Below are 23,631 nucleotides of genomic sequence, written 5' to 3' on the forward strand. Positions count from 1 at the left end.
CAAACATTTCCAAAACACTAAAATGATGAATTTCAATGAAGTCTTCATAATTGAAATATTTCAGATTTTTTCATTTACCTCAGGACAATAACATTTAAAATGCACTCAAACTCATTGTAAATGAAATATATGGATGAAAGTTTAATCTTCTCTTGCTTTGTGAAGCTAAATAATAGTTTTTTATGAACATTTTACATCATTAATTTTTACCACCTACTATTTTTATATGGGGTAACAGGATTTGAGTTTTAAATGATGTGATGTTGATAAAGTCACTTTACTATTTCCTCATACATAATAAAAGTGAGATATCTGGACCACAAAACCTCTAACAATCCCTCCATGTGTCAGCTCTTATGAAATGATTTAAAAAAAAGAAAATCTTTGCCTCAATTTTAACTCCTTCATATTTTTGTTGTGCTTACATTGCCTACATTATAGTAATGATGTTTTAGGTTTATAGAAACATAAAACTTTTTTCGAGGCACTGTCAAATCCATTATCTCATCCACACACATTGGAAAGGATCTTCATATACTCACTTGCATGTTGTTCACTGACAACTGCTAAGCCCGGGGAATTTACCAGAGCCATAAAACCCTGATCTGGAAAGGTCACTTAATTTATGCCTTTCTGCAGCCTTCAACAAAGCCAAGGCTCGGAACCACACTGAATTTTCATACTTTATCCTGCTCTTCTTGATTAAATCAGACACTAAGTGATTTTTTTTTTTTTTTTTTTTTGGTTATCTGCTAAATGATTTAAAATAGGAGAACCAAAGCAGAATGCAAGAAGAATAGAAACATGAAGGCTGCAAATAATGGCTTATTTCAGAAGGAAATCTTACCAAGGAAGCCTAAGTGGATAACAGCATAGGAAAGTTTCAAACATGAGATGGGTCAATTTTGAGATTGGAGGGTTATGAGTGGTCTATAATATGTGAAGTCGGGAGGCCCCTTCCATACCCAGTTTCTTCTCAGCTTTTCCATAACTTATTCATTTGTTCACTTAATAAATTTTATTGAGTACTTGTTATCAGCCATCCCTTGTGCTTGTTGTACTGTTCAGAATACAGAGATGATCAGTAATGGAAAATAGTTAACATTTATTGAGAACCTAGTATATGCTTGTCCTTGGGTGGTACAAATCGTTAATGTGCTTGGCTGCTACCCAAAAGTTTGGAGGTTCAAGTCTATCCAGAGACATCTTGGAAGAAAGGCTTGGCAATCTACTTCTGAAAAATCACCCATTGGAAACTCTATGGGGCACTGTTCTATTCTGACACACATGGGGTCACCATGAGTCAGAGTCAACTGATTTTTAACCGGTAGCAAGGGCTTAGCTACACTAAGTCTGGTTAAGACAGATGGTTAAGACAGATGCAAAGCCACACAGCAAGAAGGTGGCAGTGCCTGGGCTCCAACATTCTTCTCTCCCCTGGAACCTGTGCCATTAATTGCCTCACTTTTTAAGAGTAAGACAGTGTCCCTGCCATCAAGGACATCACCCAAATATAGTGAGCAGGATGATTCACTTATTCCTCCCATAACTAGATTCTTGCCTTAAATTATTCATTTCTGTCAACTATTCCTGTACCTCCCACAAAACAACACCAACATGTCTCAAGCCATCTCTATGACAGATTTTTTTAATCTCATTTTATGCATACATTAAAAAAGAAGAAAGGTCCAAAATCAACATCTTAACCCAACAACTCGAACAAATAGAAAAGAAAGAGCAAAAAAAACAAAAAAAGACCAAAGCTATTAGATGAAAGGAAATAACAAAGATCAAAGCGGAAATAAATGAAACAGAAAAACAATACAAAGAACCAATAGGACTACAAGTTGGTTCTTTGAAAGAATCAATAAAATAGACAAACCACTGGCCAAATTGACAAAGGAAAAAAAAAATGAGAAAATGCAAATAACTAAAACAGAAAAGGAAATTGGAGATATTACAATAGATCCAACTGAGATAAAGAGGATCATAACAGAATACTATGAAAAAACTGTACTCCAACAAATGTAGAAACCTAGAATAAAGTGGAAAAATTTCTAGAAACTCACTACCTACTTAAACTAAACACAAATGGAGATAGAAAATCTAAACAGACCCATAACAAAAGAAGAGATGGAAGATGTCACAAAAAACTCCCAACAAAATCCCTGGCCCAGATGGCTTTATTAGGGAATTCTACCAAATATTTAGAGAAAAGTTGACACGAACTCTACTCAAACTCTTCCAAAACATAGAAGAGGAAGGAATACTCCCCAACTCAGTCTATGAAGCCAGTATCACACTGACACCAAAGCTAGACAAAGACACCACAAAAAAAGAAAATATAGACCGATATCCCTCATGAATATAGATGCAAACATTTTCAACAAAATTCTAGCCAACAGAATTCAACAACATATCAAAAAAGTCACACACCATAAATCAGGTGGGATTCATACCAGGCATATAAGGATGATTCAACATCAGAAAATCAATTTATGTAATTTACCACATAAATAAAGCAAAGGGAAAGAATCACATGATCACCTCAATCAAAACAGAAAACGAATTTGATAAAATCCAACACCCTTTCCTGATAAAAACTCTTAGCGATATAGGAATAGAAGCGAAATTGCTCAGCATAATTAAAGGCATATATGCAAAGCCAACAGCCAACATTATCCTAAATGGAGAAAGACTGAGAGCATTCCCCTTGAGAAAAGGAATGAGACAAGGATGCCCACTATCACCACTCTTATTCAATATTGTACTAGAAATTCTAGCCACAGCAATAAAGCAAAAAAGGGAAATAAAGGTTATCCAAATTAGAAAGTAAGAAGTAAAACTATGTTTAGTCATAGATGACATGATCCTACACATAGATAATCCCAGAGAGTCCAGCAGAAAGCTGATGGATCTAATAGATGGATTCAGCAAAGTAGCAGGGTACAAGATCAACACAAAAAATCATTTGGACCAGGGCGGAAATTGGAGAGTGCTGATGCATTGTGGGCAATGAAACCAAGGTCATGAAACACTTTATGTACAAACTATCGAATGGGAAACTAATTTGCTCTGTAAACTTTCATCGAAAGCACACACACAAAATCAGTTGGGTTCCTTTACACCAACAAGAAGAATTCCAAAAAGGAAATCAAGAAAACAATACCATTTACAATAGCCCCAAAAATGTGAAAATACCTAGGCATAAACCTGAGCAGCGATGTAAAAGATCTGTACAATGAAAATTATAAAACACTACTGCAAGATACTAAAAGAGACATTCATAAATGGAAAAACATTCCATGTTTGTGGATTGGAAGACTTAACTTTGGTAAAATGTCAATACTACCCAAAGATATCTATAGATATAATGAAATCCCAATCCAAATTCTAGCAACATTCTTTACTGAAATGGAAAAACAATATCATTCACTTTATATGGAAAGGAAAGAAACCATGAATAACCAAAGCAATATTGAAGAAGAACAAAGTAGGAGGCCTCATGCCCCCTAATCTCAAAACATACTATACAGCCACAGTAATCAAAACAGCCTGGTACTAGTTCAACAAAAAGCACATAGACCAATGGAATAGAATTGAGAATGCAGAAGTAAATCCATCCATCTATGGGCAGCTGATCTTTGACAAGGGGTCAAAGTCCATTCAATGAGGAAGAAACAGCCTCTTTAACAAATGATGCTGGCAAAACTGGATATCCATTTAAAGAAACATGAAAATAGGGCCCATACCCAACAGCATATACAAAAACTAACTCAAAATGGATCCAAGACCTAAATGTTAAAGCTAAAACTATAAAGTTCCTGGAAGACAATATAGGGACAAAACTATGAGACCTAATTGTTTTTAGCCATAGGTTACCAAACACAAATACAAATCCATGAGCAACAGAAGACAAACTAGGTAACTACGGCCTACTAAAAATTAAATACTTATGCTCATCAAAAAAAGTTATCAAGAGAATCTACAGATTAAAAAAATCTTTGGGAATGATATATCTGATAAGGGTCTGATCTCTAAAACACATAGAAAACTTCAACAACAAAAAGACAAACAATCCAGTGAAAAAATGGGCAATGGACATTAGCAGACAATTTACCAAAGAGTACATTCAAGAAGCCAACAAACATATGAAAAGATGCTTGTGATCATTAGCCATCAGAGAGGTGCAAATCAAAACTACAATGAGATATCATCTCGCCCCTACAAAAATGGCACTGATCAAAAAATCAGAAAACAACAAATGCTGGTGAGGTTGTGGGGAGATTGGAACCCTGTTCCACTGCTGGCGGGATTGTAAAATGGTAAAATCAATATGGAAAATGGTATGGCACTTCCTCCAAAAGCTAGAAAAAAAAAAAAAACCTATGATCCAGCAATTCCATTCGTAGGTATTTACCCTAGAGATCTAATAGCAGTGACAGGAATAGACATATGCACACCCATGTTCACTGCAGTGTTATTCACAATAGCAAAAAATGGAAACAACCTAAGTGTCCATCAACAGATGAATGGATAAACAAATTGTGGAACATACATACAATGGAATACTACGCAACTATAAAGAACAACAATGATGAGTCTGGGAAGCATCTTCTAACATGGATGAATCTGGAGGGCATTATACTGAGTGAAATAAGTCAAGCACAAAAGGACAAATACTGTGTGATCCACTTTTATAAAAAGACAAAAATAAGTATACATACAGAAATCAATGTTCTTCAGTGATTACCAGGAATGGGAGGGGGAATCACTCTCTAGATGGTAGACACCTGTTAGTTTTGGTGATGGGAAAGGCAACACCAAATGTCAGTGAAGTGAGCACAAGCTAGCCAAGGTAAAGGATGACAATACGAAATACAGAAGAATAAGGCACATTATTGGTAAATGCCATAACACACACAGTTTGCCAACAACAGCAGTAACAACCAAAAAACATGCCGAGTGGTTACAGATAGATATCTATGCACATATGGATATAGGAAGATAGATATGTATATATATGTGAGGATGTATAGATGTATCAGTCGGCGTATCTATACACACGTTTGTATATATATATAATACATACAATAAAGCACATAGGGGTCAAAGTCACTGATACCTTTGAGACATCCCCAAACACCTCACGGAATTGGTTTACTGGGTTTGAAGCCTAAGGATCATAGTCTCGTGGGACATCTCGGTCAACCGGCAGAACATATTTTTTTTCTTTTGTTTTTGTATGTTTGTTTGTTTTTAAGAGCATTTAATCATCTGGCAACATATCTGGGAAAATACTCACAATATAATAAAAGCTAACATTGATGTAGCATTATTATCCCCATTTTACAGATGAAGAAACTGAGGCAGTCTGGCCCCAGAGCCTGTGCTCTTTACTAAGCTATAATGCCACACTGTTAATGGAAGAGAAAGACCTAAAACTAATGTGTAATTTCATTCCAGTTTTACTGAGAGAGAGAAAGAGAAGGAAAAAGGAAAGTTAACAGTTTATCTCTGCATAAGAAATTTAGGAAAGAAATTTGAGATGCTGAGTTATATTTTTTCTATCTTTTTGTATTTTCTAAATGTCCACAATGAATATGTATTATTATCTTAAAATTTAATGCTTTTATTCACTTTTTTAACATAAAGTAAAATTCTTCCTTTTTAGCGTACGGTTCTATAAATTCTGACAAATGCATACAGTCGTGTAGCCACCTCCATCCTCAAGACACAGAATATTCCACCAGCCCCCGAAGCTTCCCCTGTGCTGCCTGTCTGTCGTCAGCCCCTTCTTCTTCACCAGTCTTTGGCAACCACGGCTCTGTTTTCTATTCTCAATATTTTGCTTTTCCCAGGATGTCATAGAAATGGAATCATGCTGTGTTGCTTTCACAATCACTTTTTTAAAAAAATTATAAAATATTAGAGAAAATAAAATTAAATCTAAGAGAAATAACAGTAAACCAGACAGAAATCTGAATGGATATATACGGTAACACTAAAGCCTCGGTTATCCAGAAACATGGGGGAGGATTAGTCGCTATGAGCTGGGTTTTCCTGACAGCTGGCGCTGAGCCCTTACTGGCCACTTCTAACATTCTAGCCCCTTCTGGGCATGTGGTTCCCACAGGTGGCTAACCTTTTGCTCTTATCCAACCCAAATATTCTGAGTTTTGGGTAAACTCGCCTTAGAGGAATGAGGACCCCAATTCTGCCTCCCTGAAGGTCTCTCTGAGCCCCTGTGCTGCATGTGCCTCTGAGCTCCTGTAGGAGGCAGTGTGATTGATTAGGAGAGAGCATAGCTCTGGAGTCAGATGGGCCTGGGGATACAGCCATATGTGTGTGTGTGCGTGTGTGTGTGTAAAAGTGGCTAGTAACCCTATAGGACAGTGGTAAGGATTAAATCAGACAGTGTTGGTCAAATGTTTGGATTTTCAATAAAAAAAAAAAAAAAGTTTGGACCTTGATAAACATGGGCTCCCTTCTTTTTCTATGGTTCCTTCTTGCTTTTGTCAATGGGTGCTTGTGCCTGGACTGACCTTTCTCCTCTTCTTTTTTTTTTTTTTATTTTGCTTTAGGTGAAAGCTTACAGAGAAAACTAGTTTCTCATTAAACAATACACATATTGTTTTGTGACCTTGATTGCCAACCCCACAACATGTCCACCAACACTCTCCCCTTCTCGACCTTCGGTTCCCCATTTCCATTGGTCTAGCTTTTCTGTCCCTTCCTGCCTTCTCATCTTTGTCTCTGGGCTAGTATGCCCATTGAGTCTTTCACACATGGCTGAACTACGTGTGCTATTATTATTTGTTTTATGGGTCTGTCTAATACTTGGCTGAAGGGTGAACTTCAGGAGTGACTTCAGTACTGAGTTAAAAGGGTGTCCGGGGGCCATACTCTCGAGATTTCTTGAGTCTCTGTCAGGTCAATAAGTCTGGGCTTTTTTTGTAAGCTAGAGTTTTGTTCTACATTTTTCTCCAGCTCTGTCCAGGACCCTCTATTGGGATCTCTCTCAAAGCAGTCGGTGGCGATAGCTGGGCACCATCTTGTGCTGGACTCAGTCTGGTGGAGGCAGTGGTAGTTGTGGTTCATTAGTTCTTTGAACTAATCTTTCCCTTGTGTCTTTAGTTTTCTTCATTCTCCCTTGCTGCAGACAATTGGGACCAGTAGACGTATATTAGACAGCTACTCACAAGCTTTTAAGACCCCAGATGCTACTCACCAAAGTAGGCTACAGAACATTTTCTTTATAAACTAGTTATGCCAACTGAGCTAGATGTCCTCTGAGACTATGGTCCCCAGCTGTCAGCCCAGTACTCAGTCCCTCAAGCAGTTTGGATGTGTCTATGAAGCTTCTATGACTTTGCCTTGGTAAAGCCATGCTGACTTCCCCAGTACTGTGTACTGTCTTACCCTTCAAGACCAATGTCACCACTTTTCTATTGTCTACTTAGTGTTTTTCCATCCCCACTCCTCCCCTCCCTGGTAGCCGTCAAAATTTGTTTCTTTCTGCGTGGAAACCTTTTCATGCGTTTTTATAATAGTGGTCTCATACAGTATTTGACCTTTTGTGATTGACTTATTTCACTCAGCATAATGCTCTCCAGATTCATCCATGTTTTAAGATGCTTTGCAAATTCATCATAGTTCTTTATTGTTGCGTAGCATTCCATTGTGTGTGTATGTGCCATAATTTGTTTATCTGTTCATCTGTTGATGGGCACTTGGGTTGTTTCCATCTTTTTGCTACTGTAAATACTGCTGCAATGAACATGGACGTGCCTATGTCTATTTGTATGACAGCTCTTATTTCTCTAGGATATATTCCTAGGAGTAGGATTGCTGGATCATATGGTATTTCTATTCCTAGCTTTCTAAGGAAGTGTCATATCATTTTCTACAGTGGCTATACCATTTTGAATTCCCACCAGCAGTGCATAAGAGTGGCAGAAAATATTCTATAAAGTTTATGTTCTACATCCTAGCTTAGTAAGCAGCATCTGGGGCCTTAAAAGCTTGCAAGCGGCCACCTAAGACACAAATATTGGTCTCTGTTTGTCTGGAGCAAAAGAGAAAAAAGGAAACCGAAGATTCAAAGAAGAAACCAGTCTACAGGACCAATTGTCTGCTTGAACCATGGCCTCATCTACCAGAAAACAGAACTAGATGGTGCCTGGCTACCACTACTGACCATTCTGACCATTTGCCACAATAGATGGTCCTGGATAGAATGGGAGAAAATTGTAGAACAAAATTAAAAAAAAAAAATCCAGACTTACTGGACGGGTAGAGCCCTGAGGAACTCCCAAAACTATTGCCCTGAGATACCCTTTAAACTTTGAACTGAAGCTAATCCCAGAGGTCACCTTTCAACTAAATAACAGTTTGGCTCATAATATAAGCAATATCATCTCTGAGTACTGTGCTTCATATATATATATATATATATATATATATATGAAAATTGATCAATCATCTATTTGAGACCAGTCAACATTTACCCTAAAGCAAAGATAAGAAGGTAACAAGGCGGTGGCGAGGGGCATGGGAACAAGAATAACAGAAACAGAACAACAAGAACAGAAATATTGAAGATGTTGACACATGTGGAAAATGTAACCAATGCCACTGAACAATATTTGTAGAAATTGTTAAATGGGAACAAACTTTCATCAAAAACTCAATGAAGTATTTTAAAAAATAAATTAGGCAAAAGCTGTACTGTATGAATAGTAACTCTAAATGAGACACAAAAGAATATGTTGCAAAGACTGAGTTATAAGTACCAGTATTTAATTGGGCATAATGAGCATCTTTCAAAAATCTCCCAATGTATCCAAGGAGTCATTGGAAAGCAGATTTACATGGTGTCCTTCTGAAAGAAAAAATGTTGTTGTTTGGTGCCATAGAGTTGGTTCCAACTCATAACAACCCTATGTACAACAGAACGAAAAGCTGCCCTGCCCTGCACCTTCCTCACAGTCGTTGCTATGTTTGAGCCCATTGTTACAGCCACTGTGTCAATCTATTTCGTTGAAGGTCTTCCTCTTTTTCACTGACCCTTTGCTTTACCAAGTATGATGTCCTTCTCCAGGGACTGGCCCCTTTTGATAGTATGTCCAAAGTAAAGTAAGTGAGACAAAAATCTCACCACTCTTGTTTCAAGAGGCATTCTGGGTATATTTCTTCCAAAACAGATTTGTTTGTTCTTCTGGAAGTCCATGAGAAGGGCGGTGATTTTTACAACTCTATTTTAAATTATTCATTAGAAATTGTATTAGCACAAAAAGCTGTCATGGAATCAAAATCCCAAGAATACGAAACATGATTCCTAGACGTAAAGAAATAAAGTACTTTTGCCAATAATGACCTGGTAATTGTTTTATGCCTTTTAAATAAAGTGTGAAGTCACCAAAGAGTCACAGAAACCTGTGAAAGCTTTGGCAGAATTTATGGCTTCTGCAGTCTCAGCTTTAATAAATGAAAGGGGCTGGGCATCAAAGAGGAGAGATATTCATAAAATTACTACTTGATTTTTAAGAATAATGCTCATAATGATTAGGATACAATGAAACAGGCACTTATTTTTAGAGTGTGAATTGGCACAACTTTCTGGAAAGCAATTTGCATTCAGTCTAGAAAGATGTTCATGCCCTTTGACCTAGCAACTCTATCTCTTAAAACTAGAATCTAGTCTAGGGAAAGAATTAGGTACTTGGACCAAGACATACCTATGTGCATATTCACTAACCCTTAATAATAATACCACAAAATTGAAAACATTTCATAAATATGTAAGAATATGGAAATGATTAAATGAATCATGGTACATAAATTAAATAGCGGGATTTATGGCCATTTAAAGTGAATGTTTTAAAAATCCATTGAAAGACATTGGAAAATGTTCACTACCCAGTTTGAAGTGAGAAAAACAAGATCAAACCATTATATACATGAAGATCCTACTTAAAGATAGGTAATGGGGGGGGCGGTGTGGGACAGAAGAAGATACATATGCATAAAAAAGACTATAATAATACAAAACAAAAGGTTATAAAAGTAACAAAATTTTCGTAAATGTTATTTTTTAAAAACCCAAGGAGAGTGATCTTGGACCAGTCAATGGTTTCTTAGATATGATACCAAAAACACAAGTGACAATAGAATAAACTAGGCATTATCAAAATTAAAGTCTTTTGTGATTCAAAGGCCATCACCAAAAAAATGAAAAATTAACCCACAGAATTGAGAAAATTTTTGAAAATCATATGTCTGATAAGGGACATGTATCTATAATGCATAAACCCAGTGCCATCGAGTCGATTCCGACTCACAGCAACCCGATAACACAGAGTAGAACTGCTGCATAGAGTTTCCAAGGATCGCCTGGCGGATTCAAACTGCCGACCCTCAATAATAAAAAGATGACACAGTTAAAAACTGGACAAAGTAACTGAATAGATAGTTCTCTATAGAAGACATATAAATGGCCAAAGCACAAAGGATGCTCAACAAAATCAGGCATCAGGAAAATGCAAAACGAAACCACAATGAAATACTACTTTATACCCGTTAGGTTTACTATAATAAAAACTATAATAACTTATAATAAAAAGAAAGACAATAACAAGTGTTTAGTGAGAATGTGGCAAAATTAGGACCCCCATACAATGCTGGTGGGAATGTAAAATGGTGCAGTCGCTTTGGAAAATAGTCTGGCAGTTTCTCAAATAGTTAAACATAGAATTACCATATGACCCAGCAATTCCACTCCTCGGTATACACCTGGGAGAGATGAAAACCTATGCCCACACAAAAACTTAGACATGAATGTTCACAGCAGTGTTATCCACAATGGCCCAAAGTGCAAACAGCACAAAAATCCATCAATGGACAAATGGATAAACAAAATGTGGTATATCCATATGATGGAATGTTATTTGGCAATAAATGTACCAATACATGCTACAGTATGGATGAACCTTGAAAACACTGTGCTAAGCAAAAAAAGCCAACCACAATAGGCCACATACTCTATAATTCCATTTACATGAACATCCAGAACCGGGGAATCTACTTTGCCTGGAGCTGGGAGCAGGGAGGGTTGGCAGGTGACAACTAAAGGAAATGGGGTTTCTTTTGGAGTAATGAAAACGTTCTAAAATCGATTGTGGTGGTGGTGGCACATATCTGCGAATATACTAAAACCCACCAAATTGTATACTTTAAATGAGTGAATGGTATGTGAATTATAAAAATAAAAGTAAAAAAACAAAAGTGAGAATATTCTGATTAATTCACCCAGGGTGGCGGGGGTGCAGTACAGTTGCCATGGAGTCCAGCTCATGGTGACCCCACGCTCCATAGTCTGGTTTTTCAGAAGTACCTCAGCAGGGCTTTCTTCTGAGGAACCCCTGGGTGGACTTGAACAGCCAAACTTTTGGCTAGCAGCTGAGTGCATCCACCATTTGCACCACCCAGGAACCCCTTTATCCAGGAACCCTATATTAATTCCTAGTATGGCCTGTGCTAAGAAAAATGAAACACAAAAATAAACTCCCTGTTTTCAAGGAGTTCTCATGAATTAACTCTAATGAAAGCTGGAAGTAGTAAGTACATAGACCTAATTACACATATTCTCTCACAAAATTTCAAAAAATGTGGCATAGGTAAATGATAATTTCTCACTCCATTGCCTTTTCCTAAGCAATCATATATAACTTCGTCACTTCCAGATATTATTTCATATACATGTCTACCAGATCAGATCGATATTTCCAGTTGTCTTAGAGAAATTTCCTCCTGGTGTTCAGCCACCATCCCAAACTTGTTACATTTCAATCCTCCATTCCTCCTCTAAATACTCACTTCCTCCTGCCTCTACATCTCAGTTAGTACATGGCACTGCATCCTCTCAGTAAGCAGGCCTGGAAACCTCAGAATGGCCAGTGACTTCAGCTCACCCCCATCTCCTAATCTGGGCCATCACCCAATTCTCATAATTCCACCCTAAATGTCTCTGGAGTTCATTCTCACTCTATCCCACTCCCATCACCCTGGTTCACATGTCGCCGCCTGTCACCTGGAAGAGTATAACAGTTTCCTAAGTCATTTCTCTGAGTCCAGTCTTTCCCCTCCAGTTCATCCCCACAACACGATGAGGACTAACGCCAGTTCCCTTCTTAACTGTAGTTTTTAAAAATAGCTTAAAACACACTTAAATGTAGGAAATAATATAACAAACACTTACGTACCCACAACAAAGAATAAACATAACATAATGTAATTCTTACTTTAAATATAACTCTTTTTTTCTAAAAAGAAATGGAGCATTGCAGTTGAAGCTGAATTCCCCCTTATTCTCTTTCCAATCCCACTCCCTTCCCTCTTGCCTTGAAGAAGACAACTAATTTTATAAATTTGGGTGAACGACTCCAGTCTAAGTCCATATATTCTCTCCCAAGCTTTCACTCTTTGGGTGTACAATTGGGGTGTCCAGTGCTAGTCCCAGTGCATATATTCACTTTTTCTCACTCTCTCTGTATATACACTGTGTTGCTTTGTGTTTATAATTTGTTTGTTTGCTAATATTATCGTTGAGCACAACATAAACACGTAATGGGCACATATCTTATGGGTATGTCTTGATGAATATTTACAAAATGAATGCACTCATGTCACCACTTCCCAGATCAAGGCATTGCCAGCACCCTAGAACACTCCTCTGCACCCCTTCCTAGTCATTACTATCACTACTATTTAGACTTCTATCTTCATAGATTACTTTTGCCTCTGTTTGAAAGCTATATAAATGGAAACATGTATATGTTCTCTTTTGTGTCTGGCTTCTTTCACTCAACATTATGTCTGTTGGGTTCATCCATGTTGTTCTGTGTAGTTTGTTCTTTTTCATTGTTGTATAATATTCCACTATACATGTATATATACAGTTTATTTTACTCTTGATAGAAATTTGGGCTGTTTCTAGCTGGGAGTATTATGAATAACCCTGCCATAAATATTCTTACACATGTCTTTTGAGACATATATGAATATGTTGCTGTTGGGTACATAACTCTGAATGGAGCTGGTGCACCATTGGGTGTGTGTCTATTCAGCTTTAGCAGATACTTCCAAATGGTTTTCCACTTCACACTCCCACTAGTAGCATATGAAAGTACTGGTTGCTCCTCATCTTAGCCAACACTTGGTATCGTCCCCACTTTTTAAAAGCCATTCTGTAGGTGCTTCTGACTTTAGTTTCAATTGTATTTCCCTGATGAATAATGTTGAATACTTTTTCATATACTTATTGGCCACTTTGATCCTTTTTTTTTGTGATGTGCCTGTTCAACTCTTTGCCTGGTTTTGATTGGGTTGTCTACCTTTTTCTTATTGATTTCTAGGAGTTCTACATATATTCGAGATACGAGGACTCTAATAAATAGGCGCATTACATTTTCTTCCACTCTATGGTTAGCCTTGTTACTCTCTGAACGGTGAGAGTAAACAGAAGTTCTCAGTTCTAACGAAGTCTAATCACTCAATCTTTGCTCTTATCACAATGTCCTTTTGCATCCAGTTTAAGAAATTTTTGGCTATATCATGAATTTACTTTCCTGTTATCTTTGAAAAACTTTATTGTTGTAACTTTAGCACGTATATCTATGATTAATTTAGAATTCATTTCGGTATATGGTAGAAAGTAGACATCAGCATCAATGCTGAGAATCTGCATTTCTAACAAGTTCCCAGGCAATGCTAATGCTGCTAGTTAGGGATCAATTCAGAGTACCACTAGCAGAGCAGTGGTTCTCAAAATTTGTTATACAGAAGAATCACCAGGGGATCTTGTTAAGATGTGGATTCTGATTCAGTACATCTGGGTGGAAATGCAAATTCTCAGCAGTGGTTCAAACCAGTTCAAAGCCCCATTTTGAACATGGCCTAGCTAGTTATATTTTTATATTTTCCAGGCTGTGAATCCTTCAAAACCTGTTAATTTTCTATTTCCAAAAGTGCAAATGGGGTTTGAAAGCATAGCTGACTATGCCATCCAGGTCATTTATGCACTAAACTAAACAGAACCCAAAGAGAAGAATGAAACTGTTCATTGCAAAGGCCAGAGAGGCTCTGCACAGACAGAAGCCGCTGACCCAACTGAAGCGGATGATCGAATTCCACACTGGTGCAGCAGTCCTGTCCGGGTAGTACCTTAAGAGTTCATTAAGTTCTCAGGGCCTAGCTCTCTCTCTAAGGGAACATTTGTTCTGCCCTCTTTAGAACGGGTAGCCTGCTGAGAAGATAGCAGTTATATTTTGTGTGCTTCATTAGAGCATGGAAATACAGTTCACCGTGCCCAAATAAATCCTAGTTGTTAATGGGCCAAGATATTGTGAATGTAGAGTTAAAATTGCTGGAACATCAGTGAACTGAAGGAGAAAAAAAAATACCTTAGGAACCAAAGAAATTGCATTTGTAAGCTTCATTTATATACCACATAGCAAGTGAATCAATAACTTGAAAATGTACAGTGAAGGCCAAAAAGGAGTTGATTGCAATCATCAAAGTGCCGGCAAAAAAGAAAAAGTAGCAGTGCCAATTAAACTCATTCAAAAAAGTGAAGACAGTTGGTTCAAACCTAAGAAGATTCAACTAGGCTAGCAAAAAAATCATTATTTCTAGAAGAGACAGCAGAGGAAAGTGATAGAATATGAAATGTGAATACCAGAAGAAAAAAAAAAAACACCCCCCAGATGTTTGTTTTGAGAATTTTTTTTTCCACACCACAATTCTGAGAATGCAGAAGAGTGTCCTCAGGAAGGCTGATGAAAATTAAAAAAGGTCATCACCAAGGTAAACAGAGCTTTTGTAATTAGGACAGAATCTGAAGAAATGACAAATTATTTTCTGAGTCTCCTGTTTTATGCTATTATGGAAAAGTACAGCAAATTTAATGTAAAAAATTCATATTTTACCATTCACTTCTTATTTATTTTTCAATTTGGACTTGTTTATCCGTCACTTTTAATTTATACTTAGATATGCACCCCTTTTACCTCTACCAATATTCTCACATAACAGTGGAATAGCTCAGCAGTAAGAGAACATTCTTTTCAATAACGCTTTTTCATTCCACACCTTCTCTCCACTCTTCTTTCCCCCATACAGTGTGCGCACACACACGCACGCACACACACGCACACAATCAACTCTCAGTCAGCTACCTACCTCAGTCAACTCTCAGGCATCTTTGGGCTGAATGTCTTGGGAATTCCACTGATCAGAGATCTTAACTCAAAATATTTGCTTTATACCATCCTTTTTTAGGCCACTGGTCCTGAGTTCAAATCTAGGATTCAGTCAGGACATGATGATTGAATCAGCTGGCTAGAGAACTAACAGGAATAATTTACTCTGGTCCATTGTCTTGGCGGGGGGGGAACAGTGATGGTTCAGTGGTAGAGTTCTCACCTTCCATACAGAAGACCAGGGCCCTGGTGGCACAGTGGTTAAGAGCTCGGCTGCTAACCCAAAGGTCAGCAGTTTGAATCTACCAGCCATTCCCTGGAAACCCTATATGGCAATTCTACTCCATTCTATAGGGTTGCTATGAGTTGGAATTGACTTGACGGCAATTTTTTTTTTTTTTTAATACAGAAGACCAGGGTTCGATTCCAGGCCAACGCATCTCAGGCACAGCCACCACCTGTTTGTCAGTAGAGGCTTATATGTTATGATGCTAAACATGCTTCACTGGAATTTCTAGACTAAGAAGGACTAGGGAAGAAAGGCCTGGTAATCTACTTCTGAAAATCAGCCAATGAAAACCCTGTGGATAACAAAGTTCCAATCTCATTGTGCCTGGGGTCCCTGTGAGTCAGAGGCTGACCCAATGGCAGGTAACAACAACGCTGTCTCAGACTGCACACTTTCACTTGTCAGCTATCTCATCAGTGAGTACCAGGGTGCTGAGACCCTGGACAGAGAGGATACCTTGATCTCCATGGTTCTAGCAGTGCTAATGGAAAAGTAACTCAGAGCAGAATTCAGACTGTTAGAAGCACACAGGACAAGACCCGTGTTCATGTTGCCCACACGCACATGCTCTGTTTAAGAAAATGAAAAAAAAATTTTTAAAGAGAAGTAAAAAGTCCAACATTTATTCTTATTTCAAAAAATCTGGCTGTTGGCTATTACGTTAACTAAATGCAAAGCATCTGAGAGAGGGGGCCCTCTAGCCTGGACGGACTCATGCAAAGAGAAGAAATTTTCAACTTTCAAGGGCATCTCAGACCCAACCCCCATCACACTCACCTCTACAAAAGGCAAAACTAAGTGACAAGGGCTCAGAAAGAGAGATTCCCTCACTCCGCTGCAGGATTTGGAGCATGCCTGTGGAATATAATTAGACCCTTCCCTGAAGCATCCTGGCAGCTGATTTAAGCTGTGTTTGAAGAGTTTCACTTTACCTGACCTCCTAATATGATAAAGGTAAAGCACTGGCAGCAAGGAAAAAAAGAAGTGCTGGGATGAACCCAAGATCCAGACGGAGGCCTAACAGCACAAAAAGAAAATACGCCTTTGGTTATGGCTATATTTTTGTCTATGTCTATACTTATTTTTTTTTTTTATACTTATATCTATATGTCTAGAGAGCTACACGGAGCCCTGGTGGCACAGTGGTTAAGAGCTACAGCTACTAACCAAAAGGTAGGCAGTTCAAATCCACCAGCCACTCCTTGGAAACCCTATGAGGCAGTTCTACTCTGTCCTTTTAGGGTCACTATTGGTTTTTAAAAAAAATTGGTTGGAATCAACTCGATAGCAACAGGTTTGGTTTTCTGTTTTTTAATAGAGCTACACAAAATGATTTTATGTATAAAAAATACTTTTGTATTTATGTCTATCCTTTGTTCTTTTATATCTACTATATGGAGCCCTGGTGGTGCAACAGTTAAGCATTTGGCGGCTAACTGAAAGGTTGGAGGTTGAAGCCTACCCAGCAGCTCTGCAGGAGAAAGACTGGGAATCTCTCATAAAACTACAGCCTAGAAAATCGTATGGGGCAATTCATAGCGATGTGAGTTGAAATCGACTGAACGGCACTTAACAACAACATATCTATTACATCTATGAAACTACATGTAGTAATTTTAATTTTATATTCACACACATATACATATGAAACTATATCAATGTCTGATTATGTATGTGTGTGTCTGGGTGTCTGTGTGAATGGGTGTGTGTGTCTGTACAAATCCACCCAGTAAAATCATAGCATTCTCATGGTAGTTTCATCTAGATGCAGTTTAAGATATAGTTCTCCTACAAAGCAGTGGGATACAACAAAATTGAGCTATACACAAAATATGATTTATTAGACATCATAGGCGAAGCCATAAAGCAATCTTTTCCTGATTTAAAATGGAAAAAAAAAAAGAACTACAGTAAGCAAAGGCAGATGTCATAGGTCAGTTTCCCCTAGAAGCTGGCTCTGAGATCAAAATGTGTCTGTCTGATGTCTACTGGGGAGTGCCTTTGGGACCCACATCAATCAGGGAGGGAGTGGAGCAAGGTAGAGGTGTAGGGAAGGAATGAACTGCCATTTAGTTTCAAATGAGGCCCCAGCTGATCCCATGGGAGGTCTGGAATGGGGGTGGCATTTCGGAGATACCCCAGATTAAGGTACAGGGGCTGGGCCCTTGCACCCTGCCTTGACAAGTCATAGCATGTGGGCTGCCTCTGGAGAGGGGGCATCAACTCCCCGAGGTAGCTCCCTTCAGCAGAGCGCAATGCCTCGGGAAGGACTCAGCTTGAGCCATCAGCAGCGGACTCTCCCAGCAGCTGGGGATATGAGTGCCTCACCTGGGTGGTGTACCACAGTATCCACTACAAGAGATTAGTGAGTCCATCTCATTTATCATGAGGGCTATTACTTTTTCAGGAGCCCTGGTGGCACAATTGTTAAGCACCCTGCTGCTAACCTAAAGGTCTGCAGTTTGAACCAGCAGCTCTGCGGGAGAAAAGACCTGGCAATCTGCTTCCATAAACATGAGAACCCCATTGCCGTCGAGACGATTCCAACACACAGTGACCCTATAGGACAAAGCAGAACTGCCCCATAGGGTTTTCAAGGAGTGGCTGGTAGATTCAAACTGCCAACCTTTTGGTTAACAGCTGAGCTCTTAACCACTGCACCTCCAGGGCCCCTCTGTAAAGATCACAGCCTAGGAAGAATACAGAGTTAGGAGGCACTTTGATCAGGCTCTTGCAGTGGTTTGTGAAGTGCATTCTGTATAAGCATTAGTCACCATGAAGCGATATTGAGCTCACAGAGTTTTCCAAAAATAATAATGCTGCTAATAGCTACCTATGTGACCTCTGTGACAGGCGCTATTCTAAGACCTTTACACAGATAATTTCATTTATTCTGCACTCCCTGTGAGGTAGGAACTGTCATTACCATCTCTGTTTTACAGGTAAAGGAACTAAGGCACAGTTCCTTTCCACAAAGTGTACAAAGAGTTCTCTGTCACATAGGATTGCCATCAGTTGGAATCCACTCAACGACACACCACCACAACATTACTTTTTACCCCAAATTATAAGTCCACTGTTGTGTCAGACATCCCTTCTAAATTTGATGATTTTTCCTCCTGACTATCTGGCTTCTTAAATCTGAGTCAACTGTAGTCCAGCCTTTCCATGTGAAAAAAAGTACCTTTTTCCACAAGATCAGCTTATGGAGAAATGCAACTGAAATAAAGTATTTGTACATTTTGTGGAAAGGAACGGTGCCTTAGTTCCTTTACCTGTAAAACAGAGATGGTAATGGCAGTTCCTACCTCACAGGGAGTGCAGAATAAATGAAATTATCCGTGTAAAGGTCTTAGAACAGTGCCTGTCACAGAGGTCACACAGGTAGCTATTAGCAGAATTATTATTTTTGGAAAACTCTGTGAGCTCAATATTGCTTCGTGGTGACTAATGCTTATACAGAATCTGCTTCACAAACCACTTCAAGAGCCTGATCAAAGTGTCTCCTAATTCTATATTCTTATTATTATAGAAATCCATAACTCCAAAAAGGTTTAGTCCTTAACTCCACTGCTTTGGATAATCTTGGTTAAACCCTCAGATCAAGTCAAACCATCAGAGAGTTTTGATGTGGACCATGCTCTTCCAGAGCTGGTGTTATACCATTGGCCTTCACTGAGGGAGGGCAAGAGAAGCTGACCACACGGCATCCACTTCTGTCCATCACACCCAGTGAAATCTCACTGCAGCCCAGGTCTCAGAGAAGTGGCTTATGTGAAGAGCTAGTTGGTTTTACATTTTCTTGTAGCTACCAGGGACCTTGTGATTAATGCTATGGCCATTGAGAAACTTGGTACCATCTGAGGTCCCACTCCAGAAAGGGTACACAACCACATGGTATGCTTTCCACTGCACTAAACCTACCCTAATTTTGCCGTTTTTTTAACCCATGTGTTTCTCCTTGGTCCCCACTCCCTCAGGGGATTTATTTAACCCTGTTGCACTACCTGCAGAGAGTCCCTCGGTGATGAAAACCATTGATATGCTCTGTGGCTACCTGAAAGGCTGGAGGTTCCAGTCCACCCAGAGGCACCTTGAAGGAAAAGCCTGGCCATCTACTTCTGAAAAATCAGCCATTGAAAACCCTATATGGAGCACAGTTCTACTCTGACACACACGAGGTCGCCACGAGTTAGAATCAACTCCATAGCAAGTGGTAAACTATATGTGGTTTTACGAACGACCTCAAATACATTGAAGGATAAAGTCATGATATAAATAAACATAGAAATCCATACAGTAGGGATTAGTGTCTCGTTTCCTGTGATGCTATTTGTTCTGTTTTATGGGTGTTCCCCCTCCTATTTAAATAAATTTTGATCTTCTGTGGCTGTGAAAACATGAGAGGCTGGGTGGGGGATTGGTGGGCTGTGAACAGATGAAAAAACAAGCAGGAGATTTTTAAGGCACCCGACGATGAGAGCTCTCAAAGCAAACAAAATTGCTCCCAGAAAAAAATATCATACAGGCAAAGAAAAAGAAATCACTCAAAGATTAATCTTGTTTATATTTTAGAAAGACATTTCTTGGAGGGCTAACGTATTTTTAATTCATAGTCTAACAGAACCCTACCCTCTACACTGCCTTTCTGAACATAAGCCCTTTTCCGTATTTTAAATCTGACATTCCAAAGAGAGTGGTCCTCAGGCTTTTTCATTTAGCAGCGAATGGTAGCTTCTAGGTTTCATTTAACAGAACATTTCTATTTCATATATAATCCTACTGGCCTTGAGTATCAGAATGAGTTTTAATAAGTCCAAGAAAAATCCTGGAGGAAGTTTCTTTGATTCCCCCAGAAAAATCAGAAATTAATTAGTAGATCCTAGGGTCTCTAAGAGTTGGAATCAACTCGATGGCAACAGGCTCGGTTTAATTCCTTAAAAGAGTACACCGAAGGCAGCTGTTTTTTTCTCTCTCAGTAATCCTGTGATGACAGGAGCATTCTGCCTTCTTCACACTTTCTGCAGAGCGACCACCTGCTCTGCAATGTCCAAAAATCAGAGGAGAGTTGGAAGCAATAGGCTGAGTCATTGTAAAATACACAGCACAGCAATTATAAGAGCAATACTGCACATCTGTGTTGTACTTCACAGCTTGCAAAGCACTTTCATAAACGTTATCTTACATGATCCCAATAAACACTTTGATGATGAGGTCTACACTCCTTTGCTGGTTAACAAAGCCTCTGTGACCTGCACCTCTTTGCTCTCCGGCATCACCTCTCACCCTCCTGCCGTGGACTCCACACTTCAGCCAAACTGAGCATCCTAGTTGGGTGTTGCTTGCCAAGAACCGACTGGTTGTGATGTTATCAACAGAACGAGTACGCCTTATCCAGCAGGAATCACTGTATGTTTCAGAACATATGGGGGGACATGGTCTCCCTGTCTTTCTTAGTTCCATGAGATACACAACAAACCCTAGGGAGCCTTACGTGCACACCATCCTTACATTTTCTGCTTGGTTCTTAGCAGACAATCGAGGAGCTCAAAGTGGCAGTCTACGTGTGTAGCTCCAACAACTTGGGGTGCATTATTAGAAATAACCTGAAGTAGCATAGAGAAGTCATGGGCCAATCACTCCAGCTCCAAGAAAATGCTGGGGGTGATAGACAGAGGTCGGGCAGGTAGGAGAACGACATGTGGCTCCTACAAATGGTCCTTTCTACTTCTAGGAGGACAGACTAGCTGAAATTTTATATTTATGTGTATGTGTACGTGTATATGTGTGTACGTGTGTGTGCGTGTGTATGTGTGTGTGTGAGCGTGCGTGTCTGTGTGTGTATAAATGCACTTTGTGGAGGCTCAGAGATGACGAGAAATTCTGTGACACTCCTTCCATGCAGAGGTGGGATCTCTGTCTTCGTCGTGAGCCTAGATGGGTGACTGACTACTCTGACCACTAGATGCAGCGGAAGTGTGCTCTGCTGGTTCCAGGCCCTAAGAGACTGGCAACATCCTCTTCCTGCCTAGTATTTTCTTCCCAGGTCTTCGTGGACGGCCTTTCATGTCACACTCCAGGCACCGTTGTGCCAACAGAAGAAGCAAAATAATAATTTCCTTTCTCAAGCACCCAGTTTAACCTGTGGCTGAAGTAGATTCATCACCTCTTATAATGTTGTAGGTGGCAGTGATCCTAAAGGTCTTCTGATATATCACTCCTCTGAGTTTAAATCTCCTTCTATGATTCAAGAGGAGTCCCTGGGTGGTGCAAAGATTAACATCCTTGCCTGCTAACCAAAGGGCTGGAGGTTTGAGTCCACCCGGAGTTGCCTCCGAAGGAAGTCCTGGCAATCTACTTCTGAAAATCAGTCATTGAAAACCCTACAGCTCTACTCTAACACACAAACGGGGTCACCATGAGTCAGAGCTGACTCCACGACAACTGGCATACACATGTATATATACACATACATATGTATAATATATATATTTAAAGAGATCAGACAGCTATAGAAAGTATAGATGCTACTAGTCAGCTCAGATGAACGGCAATCTGTACTCTAATATGGCGTAACAGAATCATGAGTTTTGGAGTCAGACATACTTAAGTTTGGAATCAGACATACTTACTAACTGTGTGGCCTTGAGCAAGTTGTTTAATCTCTCAGAAATTCAGTTTCCTTCTTTCTGAAATAGAGATAAAAAATATCTTCAGGCTAACTGCGAAAAGTAAATGGATAATGAATATAAAGCGCCTAGTGATACAGGGTCGTTATGAGTCGGAATTGACTCGACGGCAGTGGGTGGGTAGTGGCATCAGGCTTGCAAGTGTTCAGTGAAGACACGCTATCATCGTGACGGGGAAAGGGTCCTCCCTGTCAATCCCTCAAGCCTGATAACACCCCCATGTCTACGCAGGCTTCTCATCTGGAAGGGTGATATGGCTAGAATATTCCAGACACACGTGATAGCATGGCCAATATTTGTATTAAAATATACAATTTACAAAGTGCTTAAGTGGTTGTTCCCAAATCGCTCTGCCCTCCAAGGAAGGAAGGGTTCCTGGGTGAGGTCCTACTGCGTGTAGCCTACTCAGTGTTTGGCTGAAGGCAGGCTCTGGAACTGCTCTGCCCTCAAGGATATCAGGGGAATGTGCAAGACAAACAAGCAGGCAGCTTCTGAGGAAGGGAAGCTGATATTATTAGCTCCATTCTACAAAGGGGGAAACTGAGGCTTAAAGAGGTTAAACTTAGACAAGGTCATACAGAGTAAGAGGCGGTGCTATCAGAACCAAGGCATCTGGGCTTTCTAGGCTAGTACTCTTCTCTAACACACACCATGTCCCTTGGGTTTAACCCGAAATCTTTGTGTAGCACATAACACAATGGACATCATTTTAGATTCCAAATTTTCCTTGGAAAATACCTAGGTAGGCACTGAGCTGGAAGCTGAGACTCCCAAGAGGACTGATGAGGCCTAACAAGACAAATTTTCTTCTTCAATAAGCACAGGGGAAAAAAAGAGAACAGGAAAGAGGGAGGCAGAGCCAAGGAGATGTTAAAGGCAGCCACTTCCAGAGTGATCCCTTCCACAGCCCCCAAATCATCAATAAAGGCTACCACAATCAGGACCTGCTAGAAACTGATTTTCTTACAGAAACTGATTGTTGAAGAGATGTGTTCTTTGGCCATGCTGGGGCAGGGTGAAGCAGAAGTTGCCGGCACATAGGCAGGAGCACTGAGGCCCAGGGTCCCATGAGGAAGGAGGGCCCACGGCTTCCCAGCACTCACACATGGGTCTCTGGGGTGTCACAAGATGGGGAACTGAGTCAGGCCAAGTTTAAACAGCACTTCAAACAGTCGGCGGCACAACTGATATCCACGTTACAAGTAGTAAAATTAGGTGATTTTCAAGTATACTTTGACAATCAGATAAAAGACTATCTTTACATATTTATTATTCAAAGAAAAATGCTCATGTCCATTAAAATCATATGTTTTCTAGGGGATTTTCAGACCCCCTTTTTTTTTTAGGGAGCCTGGGTTCCAAGGTTAATTAACTATGGATCTGTTTTTGTTTA

The 23,631-nt window shown here is 39.5% G+C and overlaps 1 long non-coding RNA gene across 1 annotated transcript in view; it reads right to left on the reverse strand.

Annotated features, from left to right (window-relative positions):
* The window catches only part of LOC126074921 (uncharacterized), a 324,424-nt gene that overhangs the window by 199,070 nt on the left and 101,723 nt on the right, over window positions 1–23,631 (reverse strand). Inside the window, exon 2 of the long non-coding RNA XR_007517066.1 lies at window positions 22,182–22,238. This is a non-coding gene — a long non-coding RNA (uncharacterized LOC126074921). The remainder of the gene's footprint in view (window positions 1–22,181; window positions 22,239–23,631) is intronic.

The sequence above is a fragment of the Elephas maximus genome, chromosome 4 (genome assembly GCF_024166365.1).
Source record: "Elephas maximus indicus isolate mEleMax1 chromosome 4, mEleMax1 primary haplotype, whole genome shotgun sequence".
NCBI lineage: Eukaryota > Metazoa > Chordata > Mammalia > Proboscidea > Elephantidae > Elephas > Elephas maximus.